This window comes from Nicotiana tabacum, chromosome 11, assembly GCF_000715075.1.
Source record: "Nicotiana tabacum cultivar K326 chromosome 11, ASM71507v2, whole genome shotgun sequence".
In the NCBI taxonomy this organism is placed as follows: Eukaryota; Viridiplantae; Streptophyta; class Magnoliopsida; order Solanales; family Solanaceae; genus Nicotiana; species Nicotiana tabacum.
In genome coordinates, this window is record NC_134090.1 from 133,111,657 (window position 1) to 133,131,215 (window position 19,559).

The following is a 19,559-nucleotide window of genomic DNA, read 5'->3' on the forward strand; positions in this document are numbered from 1 at the left end:
AACCTCCTCCGCACTTGTGGTCTCTGGCCTTCTCCTCTTTTGCGGTCCTAATCCGCATCTGTAGACTCGCAGATGCGGTCCATATTTACACCTGCGACCTTCAATAGCCTTAGCCATCTCCGCACTTGCGATAAATTTGTCTGCACCTGAGGACTTCCTCTAGGTCTCCACACGTCACTTCTGCGAGTCCATAGTTGCACATGAGGCTCCGCATATGCGGTCTATCCCACCACAGATGCGATTACACCAGAAGCCTTACACCTTCAGTAATGCATTAAGTCTAAAAATTGATTTGTTAACCATCCAAAAACTCAACTGAGGCCCCGGGAACCCTATCCAAACATACTAACAAGTTCTAAAATGCGATATGAACTCGCTCGAAGCCTCTTGTCGCATCAAACAACACCAAAACCACCAATCACACATCGATTCATGCCTAATGAAACTAATGAATTTCCAACTTCTAAAACTAATGCTGAAGCATATCACACCAATTCGACCTCAAATTTTGCGCACACGACATAAGTGACATAGCCGACCTACTCGAACTCCCGAAACCAAAATTCAAACCAGATATCAATAAAGTCAACTATCGGTCAAACCCCTCAACCTTCCAAGCCTTCAACTTTCCAACTTTCGCCAAAATGCAACAAATCAACCTACAGACCTCCAAATCCAAATCCGGACATACACGTCTAAGTTCAAAATTGCCATATAAAGCTATCGAAAAAATCAAAACTCCATTCCGGAGTCATCTACACAAAAGTCAAACTCTGATCAACTCTTCCAACTTAAGCTTTCAACCTTGGGACTAAGTGTCTCAATTCACTTCGAAACATCCTCGGAACTAAACCAACAACCCTAGCAAGTCATATAACCACAAATAAATATATAATAAGCAATAAACATATTTACGGGGCTATAATACACAAAACGACTGGCTGGATCGTTATTCTCCTCCTCTTAAACAAATGTTTGTCCTCAAACGGGTCTAGAATCATACCTGGAGTCTCAAATGGATATGGATAACTTTTCTACATCTCTCGCTCGGTCTCCCAAGTAGCCTCCTCGATCGGCTGACCTCTCCATTGAACTTTCACTGATGCGATATTCTTTGATCTTAACTTTCGAACATGCCGATCTAAAATACCCAGATCCACATCATAAGTCAAATCCCCGTCTCACTAAACCGTGCTGAAATCCAAAATATGTGACGGATCACCATAATGCTTCCGGAGCATAGAAATATGAAATATTGGGTGAACACCCGATAAGCTAGCTGGCAAGGCAAGTTTATAGGCCACCTCAAAAGGTCCAATATATCGAGATCTCAACTTGCCCTTCTTCCCAAACCTCATCACACCTTTCATGGGTGAATATCTTAGCAAAACATTCTCACCCACCATATAAGTAACATCACAAACCTACCTATCATCATAACTCTTCTGTCTGGACTATGCTGAATGGAGCTGCTCCTAGATCAACTTTACCTTCTCTAAGGCATCACAGACCAAATCGGGCCCCAATAACTTAGCCTCCCCTGGCTCAAACCAACCAACTGAAGAATGACATCTCCTCCTATATAAGGTCTCATAACCAACCAACTGAAGAATGACATCTCCTCCCATATAAGGTCTCATAAAGAACTATCTAGATACTCGACTAAAACCTATTGTTACATGCGAACTCTGCTAACGGAAGAAACTAATACCATGAACATCCGAAGTCCATAACACAGTCACGTAACATATCTATCAAGATCTGAATAGTGCGTTGGGATTGCCCGTCTATCTGAAGATGCAATGTTGTACTCAACTAAACCCGTGTGCCCAAATCTCGTTGCACTGCTCTCGAAAACTGTGATGTGAACTGTGTGCCTCAGTTAGAAATGATGGAAATGGGCACGACATGCAAATGGATAATCTCCTGGATATAGATCTGAGCCAACCGCTTCACAGAATATAAAGTCACCACCGAAATGAAGTGTGCTGACTTAATCAACTGGTCCACAATAACCCAAACTGTGTCATACTTTGTGGGAGCCCAACAACAAAATCCATGGTAATACGCTCCCACTTTCACTCCGATATCTCCAATCTCTGAATCAAGCCTCCTGGTTTCTTATACTCATACTTCACTTGTTGAAAATTCAAACACCGAGGGACATAAGTAACATATCTTTCTTCATTTTCTGCCACAAATAATATTGTTTCAAGTCACGTTACATCTTCATAACACCTGGGTGAATGGAATAGCGCGATCTATGAGCCTCCTCAAGTATCAAATCTATCAACCCATCAACATTTGGAAAAGAAATCTGGCCTTGAAGCCCCATAAAACCATCATCATCAATCCCAACCTCTTTGGCACCATCCCACTGCACCATATCCTTCAACACTATCAAGTGAAGATCATCAAATTGGTGAGCCTTGATACGCTCCAACAATGATGACTGTGCCACAATGCAAATAAGAACACGACTAGGCTCCGAGACATCTAATCTCACAAACTGATTGGCCAAGGCATGAACATCCATGGCTAGTGGCCTCTTTGCTACTAGTAAATATACCAAGCTACCCATACTCTCTGCTTTCTACTCAAAGTATCGACCACCATATTGGCCTTCCTCGGATGATATAATATAGTGATATCATAGTCTTTAAGCAACTCTAATCATCTCCGCTGACGAAAACTAAGACCCTTCTGCTTGAACAGGTGCTAGAGATTCTGATGGTACTGAAAGTATCGGCGACCAAATTGGCCTTCCCTAGATGATATAATATAGTGATACATATTCTTTAAGCAACTCTAACAATCTCCACTGACGGAAATTAAGATCCTTCTGCTTGAAAAGGTGCTAGAGATTTCGATGGTTGACAATGACCTCACAATGAACACCGTAAAGATAGTGCCTCCAAATCTTTAATCCGTGAAGCATAGGCAGTCACCCTACCAACTCTAAGTCATGCACAGGGTAATTCTTCTCATAAACTTCAACTTCCGAGAAGCATAGGCAATCACCCTACCATCCTGCATCAACACTACACCAAGCCCAATACGCAATGCATCACAATACACTATGTAAGATCTCGAACCTGTAGGTAATACCAACACTGGGGTTGTGGTCAATGCAGTCTTGAGCTTCTGAAAGCTCTCCTCACACTCTTTAGACGATCTAAATGGGGCACCCTTTTGGGTCAATATAGTCAAAGGTGTAGCAATGGATGAGAAACCCTCCACGAAACGGTGATGGTAACCTGCCAAATCTAGGAAGCTCCAAATATCTATAGTTGAAGACAGTCTAGGCCAACTCTGAACTGCCTCAATACTCTTTGGGTTCACCTTGATCCCTTCACTGGACACCACGTGCCCCAAGAACGCCACCAAATCAAGCCAAAACTCACACTTGGAGTATTTAGCATATAACTTCTTCTCCCCCAAAATCTGGAGTACAATCCTCAGATGCTGCTCATTATCCTCCTAGTTGCGTGAGTACACCAATATATCATCAACGAATACTATGACAAAATAATTAAGATATAGCTAGAATACACTGTTCATCAAGTGCATAAAAGCTGTTGGGGCATTGGTCAGGCCAAAAGACATCACAAGAAACTCGTAGTGACCATAACGGGCCCTGAATGTCGTCTTCAGAATATCAGAATCCCAAATCTTCAGCTGATGATACACTAACCTCAAATCAGTCTTCAAAAACATTCTAACACTCGGAAGCTGGTCAGATAAGTCATCAATTTGCGGTAATGGGTACTTGTTCTTGATTGTAACTTTGTTCAACTGCTTTTAATCAATACACATTCATGTAGTACCATCCTTCTTCTTCAAAAATAGAATTGGTGCACCCGAAGGCAACACACTAGGCCTGATGAATCCCTTATCAATTAACTCCTAAAGTTGTTTCTTCAATTCCTTCAACTCTACTGGTGCCATATGATACGGAGGAATAGGGATGGGTTGAGTTCCTAACACCAAGTTAATACCAAAGTCATTGTCCCTATCGGGTGGCATGCCCGGCAAGTCTACAAGAAACACATCTGCAAAGTCTCTCACTACCGAAACTGACTCAACGGTAAGAGCATCAACACTAACATCCCTCACAAAGGCCAAATATGCCATACATCTGTTCTCCACCATCTGTTGAGCCTTCAAATATGAAATCACTCTACTGGGAACATAATCCAAGGAACATATCCACTCAACCCTAGGCATCCTAGGCATTGCTAATATCACGGTCTTAGCGTGACAATCTAAAATAACGCAACATGTGACAACAATTCCATGCCTAAAATCATGTCAAAATCAACCATGCTAAGCAGTAAAAGATCAAGTCTTATCTTTAATCCCCAATAGTCACCAGACACGACCGATAAACACGGTCCACTATAATAGAATAACTCACAGATGTAAATACATGAACATGCATCACTAAAGAATCATGGTGCATATCTAAATAACGAGCAAAGTATGATGATACATATGAATAAGTGGAACTAGGATCAAATAATATCGAAGCATCCCTGTAGCATACTGAAACAATTCCTGTAATCATGGTATCGGAAGCAACTACCTCTTTCCTGGCTAGAAATGTGTAGCAACGGGTCTGACCACCACCTTATCGACCTTCCCCTCTATGGAAGCCTCGAGCTGACTAGGCCCCACCTAGAGCTAGTTGTGTGGGTGGTGCAACTACTGGTGCTGAAATCATAGGCAGAGAAAACCCTACTCAATAGTCTGGGGCAATCTCTTGAGATGACTTAAGTCTCCGCACTCATAGCAACCTCTCTTGACATAATGCTGACCTTAATAGCTTGAAGAACTACCTGTGGAAAGTTGGGTGGATAGAGCACGGTAAGAACTCTATGCTGGTAATGCACTGAATGATGATTGAGCTGGGTGTGCACTATAGGAACTATGGCTAACTGAAGAACTACGAGGAACATGGCAAGCTGCTTGAACTGGTCTAGACGAACGAACTTTGCTGTAATAGGACTGACCCCCAGATGAGTCACTACTAAATCCACCTGAACTGTAAGGCCTCTTCGCCTCCCACTCCTCACTCTCCTGCCTGCGAACCAACTCAAAGCATCTAGCAATCTCGACCACCTGGTCAAACCTAGCATCCGTCATAACTTTTCGAGCCATAATGAAATGCAAACCATAGTTGAGGACAATCGATGAACCTCCTAATCTTCTCCCTCTTAGTGGGAACCAACCATACCACGTGACAAGCAACATCTACAAACCTCATCTCATATTAAGTCACTGTCATACCCTCCTAGCGTATCTACTCAAACTTCCTACGCAACTCCTCTCTATGAGTCTATGGGAAAAACTTCTCTAAGAAAAGAACTGAGAGCTCATGTCATGTAAGTGGCACTGCATCGGCTAGCCTGCTCAACTCATCAGCCTGCCACCATCGGTAAGCTTTCTCTGTCAACTGAAAAGTAGTAAATAAAACCACACTAGTGTCCAAAATACCCGCTGTGAGAAGACTCCACTGACACCGGTCTATAAAATCCTAAGCATCCTCTGATGCTGCTCCACTGAACTCGGGAGGCTTCAGCCTCCCAAAACGCATCGCTTTTGCTCCTCATTGTTGCACCCTATTTTATACGAGTCAAAATGAGATTCAACTAATGGTTTCCCTGTTATTAATGAAAGGAAGTCACCATCTAATATTTAAAGTTACACTAGGGTACCTATTCAGTTATTAAATCATTATCCTATTAGTCTGCTCACTAGTTGTGAGCACGTGATTTTTGCCACGTTTAAACGACTCCTATAAATTCCTTAGAATTAGAATTTTTCTTTATTACTTGAATTTTTAGGAATTAATTGTTTGATTTTTATGTCTTGTTTGGAATTTTGTGTGCATTACGGGTGACATAATTCATAAAAATACAAAATAATGTGCTTTTTAATGTTACAAAGAATAAAGAAAATACCAAGAATGATTCCTTGCATTTCTACTTTTTGGAGTTAGTTAATTTTGGAATATCAATTAGTATAATTTTAGATTTGATTTAGTTGTTTTAGTTTTTGATTTTACATAATAAAATCAGAAAATTAAAAATAATAATAATAATAATAATAAGTAAAATATGTAAATAAATAAAGCACAAAAATAAGAAAAGAAGAAAATCAATAAAAAGAGTAAAAGAAAAGGAAAGGGCTGTCTAAATAACCCGAATTGGGCCGAAAACTGTTTTAGCCCAAGCCAAAACCCCTAAAAATCGGACCAAATCCAAGCCCAAACATTACCCGACCCAGCCTGCCCACCCAATGAACTGAAACGACGCCGTTTCATGACCTCAAATCTGGCCATCGAGGTAACTCGATCCAACGGCCAGGAACTCACCTCTCATTAATATAAAGCTATCCGAACTCGTGCCCTACCCCCCGATCTCTCATCTTTCCAAACAGCCTCATCCTCTACGTAACCCTAGCGACGCCGCCCCCATATCCTCAACTCCTCCGGTGGTGGCGCCGGTGCCCAATCTCCTCCAAACGAACACCCTAACACCACCTTACCTTCTACATCCTCAATCCATAGCCAAAACCGTTCGAACACACCTGGAATCCTTCAAATCTTCGTGGGAAGCCATGAACCCTAGCTGCGCCGCCCTAAAATCTCTAAGCCGCCGGTGGAGGTGCTGACGCAAACCACCACCAAACTTACATTGTTGACTCTCCTCTGTCTCCTTATTCCAACCCTACCGATGGTTTCCCTTGAATTATCACCTATTTGTTTGAATCTTGAGTTGAAAATCCGGTCAAAACACAACCTTGTCCAAACCGGCTCAAACTCACACCCCGCAGTCTCCCAAACCTCCTCATCTCTAATCCCAAGACAAAACCTTTCAAATCCCCACGAAACCTCTCCAATGTTAGATCTAGGGTTTTCCGATTTCACCCATTTTGGAGTTTCAAGCACTCTGTTGTTTTTGATTCGTGTTATATGTCTATTTTTGGGTAAAATAAATATATAACATTAATCGAAAACCAAATTCGGGGTCAATCCCAATCGAAGACTAAAAGCGGTAAGTTTCTTTTCAAAATTAATTCTATCTCTTTTTAGTTTTAATTTTTTCTTACTGTTTTGGTTTAATTCTCGTTTTATTGGAATTAGTTGTGATTTAGTTCATAATTATGTTCTATTTTTAGTTTCAATATTTTTTTTAATTCGTGTTTACTAGTTCATGATTTTAGTTTATGATTTCAGTGTTTGTTTATCAGTTATTAGTTCGTTTTTTCTGTTAATTGTTGGTTACTTTAGTCTAATGTCAGTATTAACTAAGGCATTTAGGTTAGTTAGTATTAATTAAAGTTAAATTTTAGTTTTGTTGATTGGCTATAGCTGATTTAGATTCACTAGGATTAACTATAGTTAATTTTTAACTCAAGTAAAGGGTTTGTTTGAGTCAGTAATTTCAGGTGGCAAATAAGGGTAGTTTGGGCATGGGAAAGGGCTATTTTGTTAAGAATAGTAATTTCAAAACCAAAATAAGGGTAGTATAGGTATTCTATAGGTAGAAGAACAATCTAGGGCCTTCTAGAAGGGGGGCCTTAGTGCAATTTTCTGCACTCTTACTGCAGTAACTTGGGTAACAAGTCAAAACTTCTAGATTAATATGCTAATTTCTGAAATATAAAAGGGGGGAAATTGAGTAAAACACTCCAAAACATTCTGCCCCATTTCTTGCCTATAAAAGGCAACCTCAATACCTTCATTGAGGGGGCTGGACTCCCTGAAAAGATTCCAGAAGTTTCAGCCATCAAAACTCCCTCTAAATAGCTCTTTCTTTCTAATTTCCAGATCTAAGTTTGATATTCAAAGTCCAAAACAAAAACATCAGAAAACAGACACAAAAAAAATGAATAGATTTGGGTCTGCTTGAGTTGATTTTCTAATTAAGTTTACCTTGGTGAAGTTTCCAAAGCATTTAAGTTTAGTTTTGAAGGCATTTGGGTGATTTTCGAGTCATTGTGCTGTTATCCGAGTTATTTGGTTCATTTGCTATTGCTGTTGGTTTTCTTTCGAAATTTTCTGGTTGGTTGGGTTTGAATCATTCCTATATTGGCTGGTTGTTGCTGTGGCGTTTGCTGTTGCTGTTTCGAATTACTGCTGATCTGCTGATACTTCTGCTCTTCTTATATCTCACGTCACAGGTACATGTCCTAAAGCTCGAATCTATGGAGATGAAGTGTTATTTGAAGTGAATCTCTGAATTTCCCCCATTTGCTCAACTCTAATGTATAAAACAATAGTTTCTTCATTATTTCATGTCATGTACTAGACTGATTTGGACTGTTAAATAACAGATCGTTAAACTAATTAGATATATTCGCCGTGTCTTAGTAATTTAGTTTGGATTCAGCTGGTTGCTAATGTAATATAGAATTTTAGTGGGCTCCAATGGGTACATAACTGAACTGTGTGACTATGACTACTCTGATTCATGAGAGTTCGAACATGCAATTGTTTCCAGTGGTGTGTTTAGCAGGTTAGTTCAGTAGTGCAATTATTAGATCGTGAGTCACTAGTGAACGAAATGGTTTTGCAATTCATATGGTAAAATCCAATAATCCAGTTCGCCTGATATCGTTAATTTACATTAGTTTGAGAATGATTAGTTTGCTGCAATAATACTATTATCAAATCCATGTTTCTATTTTGATTTTCAACTTCATTATGATATCCATCAATGGATGAAGGATTAAGATGATATGAGAATGAACTGAAATTTAAACAGATAGTGTCGAATTAATTAGGGGTTCGATTGATCCCCATTTGTTACGAATGCAGAGCCCACTCCTGAAAGTTTTAGAATAGTTTTAATGGGCAGAGGTTTGAGCAAATTAGTGGCTTGCTGGCCCTTGAGGTTCGATCTGCTGATCATCCCAATACAGCCTGATGCATTTTTCGTTTGGGCTGATCTCAAACCCAATTCCTATGTTTATTAAGAACTTTGTCTGATGCATACATATTACATGGTGTGGACTCTTTGGGCCCAAATGTGAAACGGCGACTGGTTTGGTCATATTTAAATTAAAGTCCGAGTTTTATAATGATAATTAATTAGGTCTTATTCTTTTATTATTAGGGACAAAAAAAATGGAAAAATCGTAGTTTACTTTAGGTTTGACTTTTAGATAGTAAAATGAGATGAGCCTCGCCAAATAAAAATGCAAACTGTGTGGCCCTCAATAACATTGTATTAAAATACTTAGACTCTGGGATGGGCCTTTTAGAAAATTTCACGGGTTTTCCCCAAAAATAATAATGCGTTAAACTCTTTAGGCGCGATTTTAATAAAATTATCTTCCTAAAATTCGGGTGCACATTTATGTGACCCGAATCCAAATCTCAACGAAGTCGAAATATGTTAACAACCACGAGCGCATTGATGTGACGTGGTTCGAGATGCATTTTCACGACGTTGCAATTCTTTTAAAATAACGAAAAAGGCGGTTTAAAGTAAAGAGGCACATAAGTTACAACATGTACTAAAATCAGATTTTAGCCATTTATAATAGTTTAAGCGACCGTGTTAGAACCACGGGATCCGGGGGTGCCTAACACCTTCCCTCGGATCAACAGAATTCCTTACTTAGAATTTCTGGTTCGCAAACTCCAATTGGGAAGTCGAAAATTTTCCTCGGTTCGGGATTCAAGATAAACCGGTGACTTGGGACACCAAAATCCAAACCTATCCCTAGTGGCGACTCTAAATAAATAATCTCGATCCGAATAATGTCACTTTAAATGGAAAAACTCCCTATACATTATCCCTCGGGGTAAGTGTGTAAAAAGGAGGTGTGACAGCTCTGGCGACTCTGCTGGGGATACAAACCCAGAACTTCGGTTCGGGGTTTAAGAATTCGAGCTTAGAATAATTGTTATGTTTGGCTTTATCTGATTTTTCTACATATTTCATGCTAAATGTGCTAAATGCTTTACCGCTTTGATATTATCTGAACTGTATATAAACTGTGCCGAAACCCTTCTCTTCTCACCTCGGGGGATGTGCTTACTGGTTAAGACTCCCTATTCTGCTAGTGTCATACCCTGAAATAAGAAAGAGGCCGGACAAGTTACAAAGCCGGACGATCTCGCGGGTCCCCGGTACGTTGCCCCCTCCTCGACTCGAGTTGTTCGCTCGGGTACACAGTCTATAACAAATACCTAGGCTTTGAACCTAGAATAACGTGACTCCATGCCGGATCCCTAGTAGGAACGCTTATTTGCATCACGTTGCATTTGACTTAGGGGACTCAATACAGGGGTTGGGTCCGTCTAGGACTAGCAACCTGAAATGAAAAAGACCATCCTGACGCATCCTATTTGTTTTCCGTGCATTTATTTGTTTCGGGCCTGCATGCTGACCGGTTTCTGAATATCGGGAAAATTGAGAAAAAAAAGAAAAAAAGAGAGAGAGAAATAACAATGTAGAGAGTTGGCTGCCTACTTTTAGAAAACCAATGTAAAAAAATATGTTTATAGTTTGCTTTACTCAAAAACAAAAGGTAAAAAGGAAAAAAAGGTTTTTGTTGTATTGTTGAAAAAAAAATCTTGTTTTCAAAAATAGTTTATTTTCCCGAACTACGCCGGTTTGATTCTCACAGGGTGTGGGATACGTACGCAACCCTCATCGGGTCCAACCTCCCTTTTTGCAAAACTAGCCCCAAAAAAAATGTCAAAATTTTAATCTTTGTCATAAATAAGTCGGGTGATGCCATTATTGCTTAAAATAAGCCGAATGTCACCAAAAGGACGCCGGAAGGCTGTTTTCGCAAGAACAGCCACCCTGAGACATTTTTAAATGGTTTGCGGGCACAACCTTAAAATCTTCCTCTCGGAAGCGCTGAAAGGCCGTGTTTTCAATACCGGGTCTTTTATTTCAATTTGAAAAACAAAACAACAAGAAAAGAGTCATAAATAAGTCGAGTAATGCCGTTTCGTCAAAAATAGTCGAATGTTCCCGAAAGGGACGCCGGAAGGCTGACTTTGCATAAACGGCCACTATTGGTTATTTTTGGATTTTTGACCAGTTGACTCACACAGCCTTAAAATCTTCGTTCCCAAAGTGCTGAAAGGCCGTGTTCGGAAAACTGGATCTTTCTTTTAATCTGTGAAAAATTTAAAATAGTCAATTTTTTGAGTCAAATAAATTTTTTTTTTGTTTAATCACCTTAATAAATGTGCAGGATGAGCACGATGCAAAATGAACCTTTTTCAATAATGACTAAAATCCCTTTCGAGTTGCGGTTATGGTGGGATGATTTAGGTGGTAAAGGGCAAGATGAGGTCAAGAAATATCTGAAAGGTCTTACGGGTTTATTGGAAATCCAACCTCGGGGGGATATTATAAGAGCGTTGGTCATTTGCTGGGACCCAGCGCACAATGTCTTCCACTTCCCAGATTTTGAGCTCACCCCAACTCTGGAGGAAATCGTCGGGTACATCGGAAATGCTGGGGTTCCGTTAAGAGAAAAATATCTGGTTGCTCCAAGAGCCATCACGGTGCATCAGTTTTTAGATTCATTAAAAATACCCAGGACAGTCCATAATCCAGATTTGGCAAAAGGCTTCTGTATCTGCGCTTCGTATATGACAGGTACGGCCACGTAGGAGGGTTTAACAAGACAAACATCAAGTTATGCAGTAAAAATAACCGTCAAAAATTGGATGAGCACAGACGGGTGGCTTTCATGATAACCTTTTTAGGCCTCCTGGTGTTCCCAAGGAAGGACGAGAATATTGATATAAAAGTAGCCAGGGTCGTCAGTACCTTGCTTGCTCAAAATGAAAGCACTCTTGCGCCTATGATCGTATCTGACATTTTCCGAGCTCTCACTGCCTGCAAAGCCGGAGGCAACTTTTTTGAGGGGTGTAACTTGTTGCTACAAATGTGGATGACCGAGCATCTATGCTACCGTTCCCGGCTCTTGAGTTATGGTTCGTCTAACAAGACATGTATAGTAGAGTTTTACACAAGGATTGACGGGGTTAGTCTGCCTGAAGGAGTAACAACATGGATATCATACTTTCGTACTCTCACGGACAGTCAGATACAGTGGACGTTGGGATGGTTGCCTGTTGAAGAAATCATATACATGCCAGCAGCTAGGTCACATTTTCTTTTGATGGGCCTTAACAGCATCCAGCCTTATGCTCCATGTCGGGTTCTGAGACAACTCGGGAGATGCCAAACCGTGCCATGAGAGGAAGATCTTAGTGTTCAAGTAATTGAAATTAGCCATGACGGACAGTTTCCCGAAGCAAAAGTCCGCGAGATTTGGAATGAATGTCAATATCTACAAGCAGATACTTGTGTGCAGGATCGGGCCAAAGGAGAAATGTCGTCAGAATACCTCGCATGGTACAAAAGAGAACTTGAGCATCAGAGGCCAGCTAAAAGACCCCACATCCAGGATTTCACCGAATCATCACAAGAACAATGGGGTTGGCTAGCAAAAGAAGAAGGCTATCAAGCCAAAATCAGCAAGCTGAAACAACAGATCGGAGCTCTGAAATTTGAGAACAGTGTCCAAGTTGCTGCTGATCAGGGAGAAAAGAATAGGTTGGCCCAAGAAAATGAGGCGCTTAGGGCCCAAGTCCAGCAAATGAGGATAGCTGCCAATAACCAACAAAGGAGTCGGTCGGATGAACGATTGATAAGAGGGGTGAAAACGAAAATCGTTGAGTACCGGGATTGTAAGCACGTGATTTTTAACCCTCCCCGAGAATTTTCACATTTTTAGCGTGAATATGTGAAATTGGGTCTAGTATAGCTATTTTAACTATTTTACCTTATTTTGTTGCAAAAAGAAAAAAAATCACAAAATATATATATAAATTTTAGTTTATGTATTTCTCATAAACTTGAAAAATACAAAAATTGTACTTTATTTTGGTACTTTATATAAAATTCGAAAATTACAAAAAAATATAATTCTATTAATGATTTGTAGTCATTTTAATTTTGGAAAAATACAAAAAATATTACTTTATATTTTGTCTTTATTAAAAACGAAAATTACAAAAAATAGTTTTTATTAATATTCTATAGTCATTTTAACTTTGAAAAATACAAAAAAATATTACTTCATATTTTATCTCAATATTTAAGAAAAACGAAAATTACAAAAAAAAAATAGTTTCATTAATATTTTGTAGCTATTTTAAATCTTTAAAAAATATTTTAAAAAATATATAGTTTTGTTTAAATACTAGTCTTATTTTTGGTAGTTATTTTGCTTACATAGGACTAGTTAAGCAACGTGTTCCTATTTCTCGGGTCCGGGCAAAAGAATAATATTCGGGTTCAAACTACCCGGTTTTAGGCCTAATTTTCGGACCTAGCCCATAATAAACCGTGTCCAGGACACGTGGGGAACCCCACCACGCGTGGGGGACATATGCCTTGAACCCCACCACGCGTGGGCTCATTTTCATGGGCATTCCAATACAAAACACGGACGAAAGCCAACAGGAGAGGGGATTGATTTTTTTGGAAAAAATTGAAAAAGCAAAAGAACTACTGTTCCGCTTTCTTCTAAAAACGAAAGAGACGTGTGCTCTTCCGATCTTGAGAAAAAACGAAAAAACCAGTGACCACCGGACCCCCCCCCCCTTCACCTTCCCCACGTCCAAACGCTCCAAACACCACCACCACACGGACCCTCCTCCTCCCAGCTCCACCATCGTCACTACCCAGTCCGACGAGTAGCAGCAGCGTCGTCACCTCGTCGTCCAAACACCACCACCCTACTAATCAAACCACCATAACCTGCTGCCCAGTTCCGGCGACCACGACCACCTCTCCAGTCCGTCGACCTCCATAACCGCTGCCCAGTTCCGTCGACCACGACCACTCCTCCATTGCTGCTGCTTCACGTTCTTCTTCATCTATACTACCCAAACCAGTCGCGAACCACCCCCAGCGCACCAGCCTCGTCGTCGTTGCCCTTCGACTGCCATTACCCGAAAAAAAACAGTAGTCTCATCGCCTCCCTTCGAGCAGCAGTTGTGGCTGCGTTTGCTGCGTCGCATCGCCCAAACAACCCACAGTCCGTCAAGGTCGTCGAAAGAGAGAAGACGAGTGTAGAGGTCATTGACAATCTTGGTTCGAGTCGTCGGTTCCGTTGAGGTCGTCGTTGTTCGTCGAGTCCGTCCGTTGAAGTCAATGTAGAGGTTTGGTCCCTGGTTCTATCCGTCTCTGTTTGTTCAGGTTAGTAAACTTCAAGCATTAGACAAGGAAATGTTACGGAATGTTCAAAAAATGCAATATAGAATTTGGTTTGGAAATTTTCTGCCTATGTTTCATTGTCTGCATTTTGGTTCATTTTTATGTTATGTTATTCTTGTTTATTTGATGTCGTTAATTAAGTTGGACTAGTCGTTCTATGACACAAGTTTGACGTTAATTTGTTCGTCCTTTAATTTGCTTAGTTCATTCAAAAAAAATTATTATTAGTACATGTTATTACTAATCCCGAAATACTCATTCGCTAAAACTCTTTTATTAAACCTCTAACAAGTTATGAGATTTTAGTTGTAAAGAAGCTGTAAGGTTTAGTATGGTCAAAAGCGTAAAAATGGCATCCCTTTAAAAAATATAAAAATAAAATAAAATAAAAATAAAAATAAAAATAAATAATAATAATAATAAAAATAAAATGAGACGAGCCTCGCCAAATAAAAGGGACAAATTGCGGGGCCCTCACAAAGTATATGTATTAAATGCTTAGATTCCGGGATGGGTCGTTTAGCAAATTTCACGGCCCTACCCCAAAATAACAACGCGATAGTCTCTTTAGGCGCGTGTTTAATAATTTACTTTCTTAAGCTCGGGTGTGCATTTCATGCGACCCAAATCCAAATCCTAAAACATCAAATAAAATATGTTTCGGATTGTGGGTGCATTTCATGTGACACAGTCCAAAGATATATTTTAAGCAATGTTCACATTCTTGTAAAAACAATAATAATCAAGCGGTTAAAAGATAAATTTGCACATAAGTTCATATTGTATTAAAATCAGATAAATAAGCCAAATATAACAGTTGAGCGACCGTGTTAGAACCACGGAACTCGGGAATGCCTAACACCTTCTCCCGGGTTAACAGAATTCCTTATCTAGATTTCTGGAACGCAGACTGTAATATAGAGTCATTATTTTCCTCGATTCGGGATTAAAATTGGTGACTTGGGACACCCTAAATCTCCCAAGTGGCGACTCTGAAATAAATAAACCAATCCCGTTTCGATTGTCCTTTAATTGGAAAAAACTCCCCTCGCGCCCCTCGGGTGCGGAAAAAGGAGGTGTGACAGCTCTGGCGACTCTGCTGGGGATTTAGACCCAGAACCACTAGTTCAGGGTTAAGAATTCGAGCTTAGAATAATTGTTATTATTTGGCTTTATCTGATTTTTTACATGTTTTGAGCCTAATGTGCTAAATGTTGCTTTTACCGCTTTGATATTATGTGAACTGTATATAAACTGTGCCGAAACCCATATCCTTTCTGAGTCTTCTAAATCATGAAGAAGGGTGTACTTCGTACGACTTCTTTTCTGTATAGTGTCAAATCCCAATTTAGAACGAGGTTCGGATAAGTTGCTAAGCCGGTGAAGCTTCTGTATTCCCGGTACGCTGCCCCCCCTCGGCTCGAGCTGTCCGCTCGGGTAAGCCAGGTCTAGAACAAACACCCAGGTTCTGAACCTAGTATAACAAAGCCACATGCCGGATCCCTAGTAGGAACGTTTATTTGCATCATGTGCATTTGACTTAGGGGACTCAACACAGGGGTTGGGTCCGTCTAGGACAAGCAACCTGAAAATAATAGACCATCTTATGACATCCTATGTGCTACATGTTGTATTCAGTCAAGGGCAAATGGGTCATTTGGTCATTTCCAGCATGATGTTATTTTAATCAAAGCATGAGGAACATTTGCGGAATCCAAGAAGCCTTGGAATTCCCTATGTCCCCCACGCTTGCTTTTTGGGAAAACACATGGGGAACATTTGTGGAATCCAAGAAGCCTTGGAATTCCCTATGTCCCCCACGCTTGCTTTTTGGGAAAACACATGGGGAACATTTGTGGAATCCAAGAAGTCTTGGAATTCCCATATGTCCCCCACGCTTCACATGTTGGGAAAAGCGCATGGGGAGCATTTGCGGAATCCAAGAAGTCTTGGAAATCGTTATGTCTCCCATGCCACATTTTTGAAAGAAATAATAAATATAAAAAATAAAATTACAAATAAAAACAAAGCAAGAAAATCCAAATTTTTTTATGTTGTCATCATTTTCCACATATAAGAAAATCGTGAAAAAAAGGAGAAAATAACAGCATAGAAGTCTGAGTAGAGTCGAAACTCTGCCGAAATTTTGAAAATGAAAAAATGTCTTGTTAGTTTGTTATATTGAAAGCAAAGGGAAAATAAAAAAAAATCATCATCATTGTTCTGTCTGTTTTTTTTAAAGATTAAAGAAAATAGTTTGTTTTGTCATTAAATGAAAATGAAAAAGAGTTTGTTTTTTTAAAAAAAAAAAAAAAAAAATGTTTCATTTTATTTTATTTTGTTTGTCTATGAAAATGAAATAAAAATAAAAAGAGTCCGGCGTTGAATGTGATTTTATTATTTGTTCCAAAATAAGTATATATATAATCCAAAAAAAAATTCAAAAGAAAGTTCAAAATTCAAAAGATAAAATAGAAAAACAAATATTTTGATTCTTTTTTCGAAATTGAAAAGAAAATTCAAAATTCAAAAAAAAAACATTTTGAGAAGCATTTCTTTTATTAAAAGCAAAATTCCGAAAAATATTTTCTTCTTCTTCTCTAGAATAAAGAAAAAGACCAAATGAAAATTCAAAATATATCTTAGAAGTGTTTCTTTTAAAAAGAAAATCAATCAAAAAATAATATTTCCTTGCTGCTTTTAAAGTAGTTCTTTTAAACGAAAAATCAAAAAAAAGTTAGTTCATCTGCTTATCATTATTTGCCTACTTATTCTTATTTGACCGAACTACGCGGGTTTGATTCTCACCGGATGTGAGATACGTAGGCAACCCTCATCGGGTCCAACCCCACCTTCTCAAAAAAAGAAGGAATGTTTTATGTTCTTCGTTAATTTGTTTGTTTGTTATGAATGAAAAATAATAGTCTATTTGATTGTTGTGGGAAAAATAACAAAAACAAAAAATATAGAAAATGGAAAAGGGTCCTCTCAAAAATAGTTTATTCGACCGAACTACGCGGGTTTGATTCTCACCGGATGTGAGATACGTAGGCAACCCTCATCGGGTCCAACTCCCCTTTCCATTTTACCAATAATGATATACCATAAAGCATATATGTACACACATGTATATAAATACATATACTGTTTGTTTTGTTTTCCAAGATTTTTGTTTAGAGTCAAAATAAAGGTTTCTGTTTTGGCCTAAAAGGTCACCTTAATAAATGTGCAGGATGAGCACAGAGAAAAATGAACCATTCTCGGCCCTCAGCGAGGTCCCCCTACAACTCCACATGTGGTGGAATGATTTGGAAGCCAATGGCAAAGAGGTAGTAGGAAGAATATTGGGAGGTTTTGTAAATTTGTTGGGCGTTAGGCCAAGGACAGATATTCTTGAAGCTCTAATACCATTTTGGGACCCAACCCGCAATGTATTCCGATTTGTTGACTTTGAACTTTCACCAACACTTGAGGAAGTCGCCGGATATGCGGGATTGAATGAGAGGTTAAGAGGGCAATATTTGCTTTCGCCAAGGCCAGTGTCTCCGCATGCGTTTCTGGATCTACTAAGCATTAGTCGGAAGGTACAACATGACGATTTATCGAGAGGATATTGTGATCTCCATTTCTTGTATCAGCGGTACGGAACCCCGCAGGGTTTTGAGGAACCAAACCTTGGGTTAACTCATGGAGGGAACAGAAACAAATGGGAAGCAAGACGTACTTTGGCTTTTATCACAGCATTCTTGGGAGTCATGGTCTGTCCAAGGAAGGATAAAAAGATAGAGATAGGTCTGGTAGGGATGGCCGACGTGGCAATCAAAAGAACCAATAGTACTGTGGTTCCTTTGATTTTGTCCGAAATCTACCGGGCTCTGACTATATGCCGAGAAGGAGGCAAGTTCTTCCAAGGTTGCAACCTGTTACTTCAGCTATGGATGCAGGAACATCTCCATCACCGAGTAGGATACATGAACCACGGGTTGACCGAGAGGAATTGTATCAGCGGATTCAAGAAGCGCATGACAGGCGCCAGATTTCCTGAAGGCGCCGAAGCATGGTTTACACGGTTAAGGTCAACAACAGCTGACCAAATTGAATGGGCATTCGGTTGGTTGGCTGATACTGAGGTGATCTACATGTCGGCTGAAGAATGTCATGTTCTCTTAATAGGCCTTCGCAGCATCCAGCCATATGCCCCTCATCGGGTATTACGACAATTGGGCAGGTTTCAAGTAGTCCCTACTGACGAAGACATGAGCAAGCATGCCTTAGAATTAAGCCCGAGAGTCATATTCCCCGAGGGGAAGATTAGAAAACTGTGGCATGAATGTAGATTCTTGGAGCCCAAGACCATGGTGCGAGAACTAGCCAAAGGTGAGGTAGACCCAAAGTACGATGCTTGGTTCAAAGGAAGGTTTCAGATTCGGCAAAGACCTGCTAAAAGGGCACACGTCCAACACTTCACAGATGATTCGCAAGAGCAATGGGGATGGTTAAAAAGGGAGGAAGGTTACCGGGTTGAAATCGGGAAGCTAAAGCAACAAGTCGAAAGACTTACATTCGAGAACAATGTGCAAGCCGCTTCGGAGCAGGCTGAAAGAAACAAGCTAGCCCAAGAAAACCAAATCTTGAAGGCCCGCCTTCACCAAGACAGTAAGAGTGACGTTGACCGACAGAAGCGTCGCTCTGACGAAAGATTGATAGCAAGTTTGAGAAGTCAGGTCATCCAGAGCCAAGAAGAATTAGAACAATCAGAAGCATGCATAGCAAGGATGAAGGTCAGATGGGCAAGGCACACTTTGGCCCGGAAGCAGCGTTTGCAACAGGTCATAAGGGATTATGAGATGAGCATCGGAATATTGAGGGAGGCGAACTCCACTCTACATGATCGGATCGTCAAACAAGCACGAGATGCCCAAGCCGACAGAAGGCGATGTTACGATGCAATGACCAGAATGGAAAGACGAATGGAGATATTCCAGGATCAGCTTGCCAACAATGCGCAAACACTGGGGTTGAAGAACCGACAGATAAGGCATTTGTTCGCAGAAAGGGACAACATTCGAGGAAGGATCGACGAGATTGGGCATTACATCTACATGAGATGCCTGGCATGCGAGCAAATGCCTCGGAAGACCCTCCTTGTTTCCATCATGGGTTGCGTCCACCGAATCATGAATGAGTTGAAAGGTCTGCAGAGAGACCTCACACCAAGGGCCGCGGAAAGGCCGAATGATGCCTCGCGGGCCCCTAAGTTGGAAAATTAATCTTTGGTTGAGTCTTGTT